The sequence below is a fragment of the Cupressus sempervirens genome, chromosome 1, assembly GCF_028749045.1.
Source record: "Cupressus sempervirens isolate cs-2001-9-10 chromosome 1, ASM2874904v1, whole genome shotgun sequence".
Lineage (NCBI taxonomy): Eukaryota > Viridiplantae > Streptophyta > Pinopsida > Cupressales > Cupressaceae > Cupressus > Cupressus sempervirens.
In genome coordinates, this window is record NC_143118.1 from 265,071,024 (window position 1) to 265,083,815 (window position 12,792).

At 29.1% G+C, this 12,792-nt stretch overlaps 1 pseudogene; it reads left to right on the forward strand.

Moving 5' to 3' along the window:
- The first annotated feature begins 7,694 nt into the window (after positions 1-7,694).
- LOC149577134 (alpha pinene synthase, chloroplastic-like) lies at positions 7,695-11,468 on the forward strand (annotated as a pseudogene).
- The last annotated feature ends 1,324 nt before the right edge of the window (positions 11,469-12,792 follow it).

Sequence of the window (12,792 nt, forward strand, 5' to 3'; positions counted from 1 at the left end):
TGGTTTGAGAAAACTAAGATAATGAAAAATGAGGACAATGTTATGCAACCTAAGGTTATGCAAGATGAGGACTATGAAAACTAAGGACATTCAAAACTAGGTTTGAATTTTGAGGAAAATCTTTGTGAAATACAAGGCTAAGAGTCTAACCTTACAAGGATGAATATTGGATCTTGACCAAGAAAGAAAGGACAAAATCAAAATGACAAAGTTAGTAAAAGGACTAAGTCAAATTCATCAAGACATAGATAAAATTTGACTCAAAGAAAATGATAAAATGAAAAATGATAATAAGACCAAGTTCAAGATCCTTTGTTCATCCAAATAAGAAAATACTCTAAGACTCATGTTTTGTTTGCATTCTGTACCAAATTCAAAGGGTCCTAGGTTGAAAATGAGGGTTATGATAGCATAAAAAATGAGGGATATGCAAGGATTAAGATGGGATCAAAATGAGGACTAGGAGGATAAAAATGTAGATTAGGATGTGAAAAATGAGGATAATGTAAGGTGTGATAAGTGGAAATGAGGACAATGTAGGGACCAAGATGAGGGCTATGCTATGCAAAATGGATCCTAAGTGTAAAATAAAAATTATACAATGAATATGATAAGGACGTGATATGCAATATGCAATATGGATATGAAAAATAATTTCTAAGAGACATGCCATAAGATCCTAATGCAACAAGATTAAGTTTCCATGAGTTTGTAATGTTGGACGAGTTTTGACAAGTGTATGTTTGCAAAAATGTTTTGAAAATTTTTGAACAAGTATTTGACAAGTGTATATTTTGAAAATGTTTTGAATGTTTTTGAAAAGTGTTTTCAAGTTTATCAATTTGGAAATTATCTTGATATATGTGAAACACTCACACAAGACACAATAGACAAAATGGTTGTTGTTAAAAGTAAACAAACAAACCACCACCTAGGTTGAAAGGGCAGTATCAATTGAATTCTCACTTGAACCAAAGTTCAACCATGCTTATATAGAGTAAACAACCTAGAATATTGGTAGCACAGGCTCCCCCTTATAGTGCACTCACTTCTCAGGAATACCAAGATTCACTTCCCAAGGGGCGTCACTTCCCAAGGGATTGTTGTCTCTACTAAGGACTACGAAAGTGTGAGATGTCTTCACAGGCATAGGTGACCCCTTGAGCTAGTGGACAGAAGGATTTTGGCCACTACAACAAAGTTTTTTAGTATGGGATACTCTGTCCAATAGGTGGATGATAAACTCCCATAGGAGGTCTCCCAGTCCTGAGAACCAGGGTTTGATACACCTTTAAGGGTACTGGAGGAGAGCTATCACCCAACCATACCATTGATTGGAGAATTACCCACAATTGAGCCTTTATATAGTGGTTAGAGTGTAGACCTAGCTTTGGCCTATTACCACTCTGAAGTCATCCCCTAGCATACCCAATATTGGATATCTTGGTCAAAGGCAGGCTTCTCTAAAAGAATTACACAAATTTCTCTTACACCCAAGATCCACGAAGGAAAGGGGAGAGGATATATCTGTATAACCCTTTGGGATTTTAGACACTATATATAGGCCAAGAAGAATAAAAAAATGTTCATTTTAGGACCCAAATAATGTGTTTTCTAATCTAAGAAAATCATAGACACATTGGTTTCAAGGAAAACACACAAGGTCTTCAAACAATGTCCTGAATTAAATTTGTTAGTAGTTTGCATGATATGGTCTTCATCCCATGGTTTCCACAAGCGAATAATAGATCATTAGTAACACCAAAAATGCTTCTTAAAAAAACTACATAGATTTCTCTTCACTCAAGTTCCACAAAGGTGAGGGGAGAGGATACATCTATATAGCCTTTTGAGATTACAAATGATAGGACAATCAAAACACTTAAAATAAAATGTTCATTTTAAGTGCATAAGCACATGGTTCTTAGTCCAATTAGAAAGGAATTGTGGTAGAAAACACAACTTTATTGTTGTTTTCCTTCCCAATTAAAATTGCATAAAAGTTTGTTGTTCATTAATGTGTTAAGAAAGGAAGTTTGACAACATACGAAAACAACTTTATTGTTCTTTTCCTTCCTAATTAAAATTGCATAAAAGTTTGTTGTTCGTTAACCCATTAAGAAATGAAGTTTGATAAAATATGCAAATTTGTTGTTCTTTTCCATCCTAATTAAGTTAAATGAGATTTATTTTTTCATTCACCTCTTGATTAATCTAAGTGACTTTGTTGTTCATTTGATCCACAAAGAAAGGAAAATTTGAAAGCATAAAACAGAAGAATTGTTGTTCTTTGATCCTCCTAACTAGGCTAGATCAGATGATGTGATATTCATTAACCTCCTAATTAGAATATGTGACTTTGTTGTTCATTTTAAATCCAAAAATAAAAATTTAAACAAAAAATAAAATAAGATTCCAAGAGTGCTCCAAGATTATTCCTTGTATCTATAAGCACACAAGAAAAAGAAAGAAGATTAGTATAAGATTCACATTGGGTTCATCAAATGTAGGACTAGAAAAAGAGTAAATTTTTATAAATGAGAGAACCACTAATCTCACATAAAAAAATACAAACAAATCTAATCCAAACATAAAAGCCATTTGAAATATAAAATAATTTAAAATAACAAAACTCCCTTCAAGTGTAGCTCCTATGCTCTTCTTTCTTCTCCATACATTTGAAGTTTTTTGCAGCTCTTGATCTTGACAAGATATACCTACAACTGAAAGCAAGATGATGATATGATATGACAAAATGATAAGATAATGAGAGTAATAGAAGAATGTGGTTAACCAAAACAAGTGCAAAGAGGCTCAATTTATAAAGTTTGAGAGCCAAAATGCAAAAATGGAAGGAAAATGTTCAATTGGAAATTGTCATAGTTAAATCGCACAAATTGAAAATTTTCCATGATTAAGAGATTTACAATGGAAAATGTGGCATAAAATGGCACATTATGACAAATTGTAAGAGATGTGCATAGAAACATGCAAAAACATTAAATAGAAGAAGTGAAAATGAAAGTGAAGGTGTAAGAAAATGAATAGAATGTGTAAGAGTTTGAAAATAGGAAGGTATAAGAGTTTGAAAATACGAAGGTGTAAGACTGGAAGCTAGAAAATAGGAAGTGGAAGCACAATTAGTGGAAATTTGTGAGAGTTAGGATTTTTGAATTTAAAAACTCATAAATCCTCCAAAATTGGAGAATTAGAATTTAGGAAATAAAAAATTCCAAAAATTCATGGAAATGGAATCAATTAATTAATAAATATTAGTTAATTGGGAGTAATTAATAAAAGAGGATGGATTATTAAGATGAGATTGATTAAATGATTAAGACATAGGAATAAAGCATGGGTTATTTATTCCTATAAGGAAAATTAATAGAAATGATTGGCCAAATGATAAAATAAATACAAGAAATAACCCTATTAAAGGATTATAATGAAAATGTAGATCAAATGTGATGACATTGGATTGAATCAGGGACTCGATTAAATTGATGAATAAATGATGCTAGATGAAGGAAATGAAATGATGACTTGTCAAGGACACATGAAAAGGATTGATGATATTGATAAGGCATTGAAGGATGTAACAATGCCAAGGATTGGATTGATAAAATGAGAACATGGCAAGGACACATGACATGTATTGATAAATGATGATATGGAACTGAAGGACCTAACAATGCCTAAAGGATCAATGGTGATAAGATGACATTGAAAAAAATTTGAATTGATTCTGACATGGTCTGCATTTTGATTGAATTATGATCAAGTTGGCCAAGAGATCAAAGTTAGTGAAATGAGAAAATGGGACAAGTTGGGATGTAAAGGTGATAAAAAAGTGGCATGAATCATTTTTGAGTGTCTACAATTATATCGACTATTTCTTGAATAAGAAATATATGCTTATGTTTTTATTCTTCCAAGATGTAATGTTCAAGCTGAATGAACTTCTTGAATTAGAAGATGTTGACCTTAGTAGCTAGATGTCAATATTCCTTATCATATGGAATGTGGTGTATCTTTCTTTATCGTGAACCTAGTTGTCATAAGATGGCATCACCATTGAGAATTATTAAAATTGTATGATCAACAAAGAGATCCTTAGAGTTAAACTTGGTTGTGCCTTCTTACATTATTATGTCAAACTATGGTTAACATTATGGAGTGGTGATTCTATTAAATTTTGATTGAATTTAGTGTTTACCACTAGTGGATTTATTGAGATGTTGTTTGCTATTTTTACTAAAAATTTACTAAGAGAGTGATTATTTTCATTTATTATACCTACAATGGGCTTATTGTCATATGTAGTGTATATGAGTTGGATGTTTGTTTAAGTATAGTTGGTGTTTCATGCAGCTTTGAAATACTTAATGATGAGACATGTGTGGATTAAAATGATGATACTCAATTACCTCTTATGCTTATTTTTAATAGGGGACTATGGTTTCTATTGCTTTATCACATCTTGAATTACTCCATTTATGTTATATGACAAATTCATTTTAGGCTTGTGGGATACTATTAATGAGACATGTTCAATGCTATAATCATGTTTCTTAATGATTCAAAGATATGTGGTATTCCACACAATTCCATTACTCCTCTTAGGTTTTCTTATTTAGACTTCCTCATTGTCGAATTGGGTATCTTTCATATTAGGAAAGATTTTGGGGAAGCTTATCAGCTTTATGGTAGGAGATTAAAGCACTCCTATAATATTCTCACTCTTTGTGTACCTTGCACAGGTTTTGGAGCCCCTACCAAAAAGATCATCATGTTTAGGACACTTTGGGAAGTCTTGTACCAATAAACAATCTCTTGGATATATCAGTTAGTTTTTTACATTGATCTTGTTAAAAATATCAATTATAATTTTAGATCACAACTGGTTATATCATTTTGTCATGTTGAATATAGATACATTCTTTATTTGAATGGTTTATTATTATTGTTTACTAGTGAACATGTATATTGACCTTAATGCTTTTTTACTTTTTCTTTTTGTGGAGATTGTTGATGTGGCTCCTATTTTGTAGGGTCAGTCTTTACATCATAGATAGGGCTAACAAATAATATTAGCTTATATGAACTTTATATACTCAAACAAGTATGATTTTGGAAAGTGGTACAAAATATACAAGAAGATAAACAAAGAGAAGAGGCTTTGGAACATTAAATAAAGTGCACAAACACACAAACAATAAGAATTGAACAAATTAATGCATTTCTTTACAAATAACGATTTGGTCAGCATGCATAATAGGGAAATTTTGAAATTGCTAAATTGTCCAATTGTAGTAAGTTTTGTGACAAGCATCAAAAGCACAATAGAAAATGGTGTCACTAATGAAGAAGTGGAGAAGAAAATCCTACTTTGTGAAGGCCGATGCATAATGTTGACAACGAATGTATGGACACAAGCAAGATTGGTAAATGGAGTTAGCGTATCTTACAACAAGGATCGATAATTACTATAGTCCACCATGGAATAAGAATGACTCAAAAACTATACTGATAATTCTTGTGTCACTAGACAGTCAAAGGAAAATACTTCTAACTGTGGTACGGGCTATAACAATCCACAATTCTCAACTAGGTAACACTAAAGAAAGCAACAATTAACATTGGTAGAACAAAGAGGCAAGGTCTAACATTCATAGCTATGTCAAGGGTAAAATCATTAAACAATCTTCACATCCAACTAATGTTCTCTTTTGACAAATACTCAAAATGCAAAATAGCAATACACAATTCTAAGAAAAAAGGTGGAAGTTTGATTGAGGAATCTTTATTTCTAATAAAATACCATATTTCAAGAGTCAAATCATTAAACAACCTTCACATCCAATCGATGTTCTCTTTTGACAAATAGTCAAAATGCAAAATAGCAATACATAGTTCTAAGAAAAAAGTTGGAAGTTCGATTGAGGAATCTTTATTTCTAATAAAATACCATATGTATATATAAGATGATAAACTTTTGCTTGAAATATTGTTAGATCGGTTTTTTAAATTCAATCTTTTTTAATATTATAGAAAGTTTCTAAAAAAGAAACTTGGATCATGCAAATATTCCTTTACAATTAATTAGCATTTCTTGTTCAAATGATTTCAACTTTTTTAACACTCTTCATAATATTTTAAAATGAAAATTAAGTTATTTTCATTTTTTAATTGATTTTTTGTTGTATTTTTTAATTAGTTATATTTTTTAAATTTGAAAAAATGAATATTTAAAAAGTAATTGGTCTAAGATAAACTCAAAGAAAGAGTTATAGATATAAATGCTAATCAAATATTATCAATATATTGTCTTATTTTTTATACTATTATAAATATATATATTTGACAAAATTTGATGTATGTGAAGATTTGTAAAATGTAATATCATTTTAATATCTTTTATTTTTTTTAAATATCAAATTGTTTGAACTTATCATATTAAATTCAAATCATAACAAGAAACACAATGCGTCATAGTTCCTGCCTAACACATAATCATTATAGAGGTGTAGATGAGTGAGAATAAGTTTAAATAGTTCTTAATTAACATTGTGAATGCATTAATTTTTGCCTAGAAATGCACTTGTAATCTGATAGGATGGCTCATATTTTGTTGTTAAATTCTCATCCTAGAAATGGACTTATGATCTGATAGGATGGCTCATATTTTGTTTTTAAGTTCTCATGTTATATTATTATCTCTTTGGGCATTTAAGCCCAATAATAAGAGGCCAATGTTCCCAATATGGCACTAAGTACTTAATATCATACTACTACCAATACATATGCTTTAGAAAAATTTGCCCCATCTACATTGACAACTTAAAATATGTGCAACGAGGAAAGATATCCATACCAATATTTGAATTATAGAACTTGAAGAAGTCATGAAGCATTTTGAGTATCACATTATATGTTCAAGGATGTTATGCATGCAACTAGAGAACCATAAGTTGTTGGAAAAATTTTCCCAACTATGTATTATTCTCATCTTGATTATCAAATGGAAGTCACACTTTTTTTAATCATTAGATAGAGATAAATAGCAGTATAGAACAATAACAACATAAACATATATGCAGAAGAAAAAATGATAGATAATATAGAGGAAGAGGAAGAGAGATAAAATAGTAAGATAGAGTGACACCAACACAAGGTGTGTGTGTGTGTGTGTGTGTGTGTGTGTGTGTGTGTGTGTGAGAGAGAGAGAGAGAGAGAGCGAGAGAGAGAGAGAGAGAGAATTAAGTATAATGATTTATCTTAATAAAAAAAATAGTCAAAATAAAATAATAGTTATAATAAAAAATTAAAATATATTATATTATAATTAATGAAACTAAAAATTTGATTTTTATATTAAAACTTACATTTTTATAAGAAAAAATGAAATCTATTGAAATATAAAAATATTTTATAAGTAAAACTAATTGTTTAATTTTACACAATTAGAGAACGTTTACTATTTAATGTTTTGTATTTCCAAATTTTTCATAAAATTAAGTAATTTTTAATTATGAAATAATATCTATATAATTTAATACTTACATTTGTAAATAATAAATAGATGTAATACATTCATTGGGCTATGCCCCTTTCAAAATGTAATAATATAGGAGATATGTCCCGGACTAGACTGGAGGTTTTCTTCTCTGTTCTTTTCTACCAATGTCATTTGAATGGAGTATAGCTATTGTAATCCTGTAGCTTTGGGACTTCGAATCCTACGACTTCATAGATGTCCAGTATCCTCAGGTCTGATATATATACTTTACTGTATTAGACATATATTTTTGTATATTCTTTGCTGTATTAGTATATTTGAATTCCATATTAGCTCCAATAACTTGTCGATTTATGATTTTCTCATAGTCTAAATTCCTTTGATATATCAAACTATTCTCAATGTTCCAAATCTTGAGCACAATCAATATTGTGGCAAAGATTATTAGATGAACAACCGTATAAACAAACCAAAACTATTCTTGTAGTAATTTAAACAGAAAAAAGGTTCCTTTCAGTTTACTAAAATATCTAATATTTGGGATATTTCAAAAGCTCAAGAAGCTGCCAAAGACTTAATTGTCATGCATAAAATCTTCCTTTTTTGTTAATTTTGTGCATATGTTTTGTGAAAGAGATGTCCAAACAACAACAAACTGAAACACAAGTATTATGAACTAGCATTTTTTTTCCATAATTGTCTTTTAGCAAAATTCCCTTTGTGGCGATCGCGGTGATATACGATGTAGTTATAACTATTTAGAACGTCTCACAAAAAACACCATTTTTAGGCTTCGATATTTGCAAAGCCTAGGATAGATAAAGAATAGTTAGAAATAATTAAATAGGATTTTTAGGAAAAGTAATATGGAGTAGTATACTTACATCCTCTGTTAAAATATATGTCTATTTTTTGGAATACTTTTGGAGATATAATGTAGATGAGTATACTGAACTTGAGATGATGTTAATATGTATACAATATAGTTGTATGTAGAAGTATGTTCAAGAGCTGAAATGTTTTTTAATCTTTTGGAATAGATGAATATACTAAATATTTGAGATAATGATGAAGATGTTTATAATGTAGTTATTAAAATCTTTTCTTTTTAAAATTTTTGAAATACTTTTGATGATATGATTGGCATATGCATTTAAATTCATAATTTTCTTATAGTTTCAATTTATTTGATGCCACCTCCTTGTTTGGCATTTATACTTTCTTTTCTATCATACTCTCTCTCATATTTATACTTTCTTTTCTATCATACTCTCTCTCATTTTGACCAAATCCATTTGTGTGTTATATTTTATGGATGTTCATACACTACTCCTTGTCCTCTTAGTAGAATAAAATCACTTCTATCACGTTGCTCTTATCGATGCACATTATATTTGTCTCTTTATTGACTTTTCAAAAAAAAATCCCTGCTTTGTTCCTCTTACTCCATTTATTTTTCATTTTTCTATTTTTAAATCTCATTTTCATAGACCTCCTATATTTAAGAGTATATAACGACAATACAAAGAAAAATGAAAATAATTGAATGTTTATTAACAATAACTTCATTCATGGAATGTATAATTTTTTAATTTTTCTATCTAAATTTGAATATAAGCTTTTGTTTTCTAACTAGATATCTTATATTGAATGATATCATGGCAGATGTGCTAGAACATTTCAAAGATAAAGATGGACACTTCTTATGTTGCACTATTCAATTAGAGGAGGAGATAAAAAGTATCCTAAATTTATATCGAGCTTCATTGATTTCCTTTCCAAATGAGAAGATAATGGATGAAGCTAAAGCCTTTAGTACCATGTATTTAAAAAAAATCTTTCAAAAGTCTCACATTCTCGCTGCCTATCTTCTAAAAGAGGTAATAATGATATATGTACACACAAACTATTATATCTAGTTGTTATGTGAAATGAAAAGTTATATAAGAAAGAACATGGATATAAGTTATATTTATTTTATCTAAATATTCCTTTCTTTTGTGCATGCAGATATCATTTAACTTGGATTATGCATGGCGCACAAATTTGCCAAGATTGGAAGCAAGAAACTATATGGATATCTATCGTGAAAATAGTTCATGGCTGATGTAATTCTAATGCTTCTAAGTTTTATTGATGTTTATCATAATTGTAAATTTTAAATAGAAAATTCTTAGAAACTTATGTATCTAATCATTGTTTTCCAGGGATATGGATAATAAAGATATTTTACATCTAGCCAAATTGGATTTTAATATCTTACGATCGATGTATCGACCGAAGCTTCAAATGATCTCTACGTGAGTTGATTGAGAGAATTTATTTTTTATTAAATCAACATTTTAAAGTATGCTAGTATATGTCATATTATATCTTTCATTTTTATATTTGAGATTAGACATGAACTTTAATTGCATAATTAAATGACTATGGAATTTCTAGATTCACAAAAAAAAAATCCAATTCTAGAATAGAGTTGATAAAATTATTTTCATTGCATAATCTTTGTTTTGGTTTTGTTTTTGATAATTTAAATTCATAAAATTGAATTCACATAATATTTCGTTTATATCTTATATTTTTGAATTTATTTATTTTGTGATTTTTAGAAGGTGGAAGGATTCAGGGTTGAATAAATTAGACTTTTGTCGTCATAGACACATTGAATATCTCTTTCAAGGATGTGCAATTACTGGAGAACCTAAATATTCAGGTTTTAGAATTGACTTTGCAAAATATTCTGCCCATGCAACAATAGTTGATGATATCTATGACACCTATGGTTCTATTGAAGAACTTAAACAATTTACCAAAGTTTTCAAGAGGTAAGTATTCCTTTAAGAAATATTAATACTAAACATTAATATTTTTGTAATGCAAATAATGATATGTAGAATTAAAATGTTATTTAGGTGGGATTCCTCTCCTCCAGAAGATCTTCCAAAATATATGAAAATTGCATACTTTGCACTTTATGATGATATTAATGAAAGTGCACAAGAGGCAGCAAAGATTCAAGGCCGTGACACCCTTCAAAATGCTCGAAATGCTATATAAGTACAAATCTCTTAATTTTTACTATATATTATAGATTTTGAATATTAACATTTGTTAATGCTACATTATTAAATATTTATTAATTTTGACTATATATTATAGATTTTGAATATTTGTATTTGTTAATGATGCATTATTAAATATTTAGCTCAGCCCCTCTCATTTAATTAGTGTTATAAATAATAATATAAAATTTCATGATTGTATTTGAGTAAAATGTGTTTTCATGTGTAGTGGAATGACTATTTGGATGCTGTGATGCAAGAAGCTAAGTGGATTTCCATTGGCCACATGCCGAACTTGAAAGAATTTTTAGAAAATGAAAGAGAGATTTCAGGCTCTCATGTAACAAAATTACAAGCTTCATTAAGATCAGATTTAGTTCTAGAAAGTGAATTTCAAAAAATCGATCACCCATCTAAGTTCAATTATCTTTTTGGATTGACCCTTAGATTAAGAGGTGATACTAGGACCTTCAAGGTATGCAATAACACATCAATTTTATAGGTGTAACAAATTATATAAGGAAAATATTCTATCATTATTTATATTATAACTATCTATCAAACTAAATGCCATTTGTTTTATTTTGAAGGCTGAAGCAAATCGTAGAGAAGTCACTTCATCTATAGCATGTTATTTAAAAGAGCACCCAAAATCTACTAAGAAAGATGCATTGAAGTATCTTCAATTTATGCTAGATGAACATTTGAAAGAATTAAATTTGGAGTATTTGAAGAATGATGGTGTTCCAATTCGCATCAAGGATTTTGCTTATGACATGTCAAGATGTTTTGAAGTTTTCTACAAAGAAAGAGAAGGATTTAGCATTTCTACCAAAGATATGAAGAATCATGTACAACGAATCCTTATTGAGCCAGTTGAAATGTAGTACCTTAACTTTTGTATCTCTTTGCTAATAAATAATTACACCTTGAAGTCTATTAGAGAAATAATATTTTGCATGATTAACTGATAGAAGATAACCTCTATAACAATTTTGGAGAATAATAGTTTTTTTTATTTTCTTAGCTTTCAATTCTTTATTAATTTTGTTTCTATAGACCATAGAAAATATGAAGATTTGAATCAGTGCCCATTTGAATGGAGTAAAATACATTGTATTAATTTTTTGTTAAATATATAATCAAATGGATTAGGCCTTTTACCGATCAAAAAAAAATTATGAAGGTTTTTGTGTGTTGTAAACATAGTGTTCCATATTTTGTTTAAATATTATATATGTTTTTATAATTAGTGGGTAGTCATTTTCTATTTTGATAAGCAAGAGGCCAAAACCATTGATTAAGACTGTTAATTTGTTAGTGTAGTTTTAATCGGATAAAATGTACTGAAAATATTTAATATATATCTAAATATATTAAAATTTTGTCTATATATATATATATATATATATATATATATATATATATATATATATATATATATATATATGCTTTAAGAAGGTAACTTGAAATTCCCATAAAATCTAAAAGTGCTATTATAAATTACAACAGTGATAAATCTATTAAGAGTTAACATAGTATTAGAGTAGGTGATGAAAACGTATGAAAGACTGGTTAAAGGCACATAGAAAAGTTGAAGAACCACGTAAATGACTTATATAGATATCCGTACAAAAAATCTGGAGACTATGAGATATTTGAAGGGGCAAAATTTTTGTTTTATTTACAAAACACCCAAATTTTATTTGCTAAAATTGGGAGATTGCAAGTTGACAAACATGAACTGTCATTTAAATCCAATAATCTGCTAACAAATAGAACACAAGGTTGACTCCAACCAGTTCTTATAGAGTTATGTTGGTGTTGATTTCCCAAAAAGTGAAAGATGACTTTCATGACATTATTTCCCAAATTAATAAAATACAGTTATACAATGTTATACAACTTTCTCAATGCACTTATTTTCTCTGTATCACCGGGGAGATTTAGGAAACATATCCTCAATGAATGACAATCAAACTTTGGAAATATCATATCACAAAAAAATACACAGTTTGGTTGGAATAAAGATAGCGCAAAAGTGGTCTCCGCAAATTATTGTGACTTTCGTCAAGAACCACGAGCCATGACAAATAAAGGATAAAGCATATTTTATATCCCTATGTCCCCAAGATGGGATGTCAAAGGAATGTGAAGGCTTAGAGACCCATATAACTTAGTTCTTAGACCTTTGAAATCGGGCTAAAGCAT